Source organism: Zalophus californianus, chromosome 10 (genome assembly GCF_009762305.2).
Source record: "Zalophus californianus isolate mZalCal1 chromosome 10, mZalCal1.pri.v2, whole genome shotgun sequence".
Lineage (NCBI taxonomy): Eukaryota > Metazoa > Chordata > Mammalia > Carnivora > Otariidae > Zalophus > Zalophus californianus.
In genome coordinates this window covers 1,883,290-1,884,207 of record NC_045604.1, presented here as the reverse complement: position 1 = coordinate 1,884,207, position 918 = coordinate 1,883,290, and positions in this window count along the sequence as shown.

Below are 918 nucleotides of genomic sequence, written 5' to 3'. Positions count from 1 at the left end.
CCAGCGTGTGAACAGGTGAAGAAGCTGCGGGGCGAACCTACAACGGCAGTGTTCAGCCCCCAACAGGGAAGGAAGTCCACCAACATGGATGAGACTTGAGGATGTTATGGGAGTGAAAAAAGCCAGTTGCAGGAGGCCAAATACTGTGTGACTCCGCTTACATGAAGTACACATTGTTTGCTTTGTGCCGTGTTAAAAATAAAAACATCTTTAAAAAAGAAGCCCCAGAGAAAGAGAGTTATGGGAATACAGTGGCCAAGTGTGAAGGTGGCACAGAGGTCAAGGCCAGGTGGGGCTTACGGGGAGCTTCGGTGAGTCATTTTTGCAGAGAGGTAGGGGAGAAAGCCAGAGCACAGGGCATCCAAGGGGGTGAGGGCCTCTCTGGGGGAGCCATGGGCAGGCAGCCGGAAAGGACCCTCTCTGGGTTTTGGTAAGAACGGGAAAGAGAGCCAGTGGGTGTGGGGGGCGGCAGGGTGCAGCGTTATCCTTTGTTTGGACCCTGCCGAGAGCACCCAGCACAGGGGCTGGTGGGAGAGGCAGGGGTGCTAGGGTGAGGGCAGTGCTGGGGTCTCGGCGGAGAGGAGCCTCCAAACGGGTGCGCACAGAGCGCGGCTCCTCAGATTGTTAGATCGGGGAAGGGTGTGGCCAGGCTGGGGGTGGCTGCACGGTCGCTCCGTAAATTCAGTCCACCAAGAGGGGAGCAGGGACCGTGGGGCCGGCAGCTGCAGGGAGCGGCCACGGATGAGGAAAGGGCTGTGGGGTTGGTTCTGGGTGTGGGCAGGTGGCAGGGCAGGTGGTTTGCCCTTGGAGGCGGCCGCGGCCCCCGCAAACCTGGCGCTCCTCCCCGCTGAGGCCCCCGGCCCCGCGGTCCTCGGCTGCAGCCTGCGGCTCCCACAGAAACCACACCAGTCGTGAGCT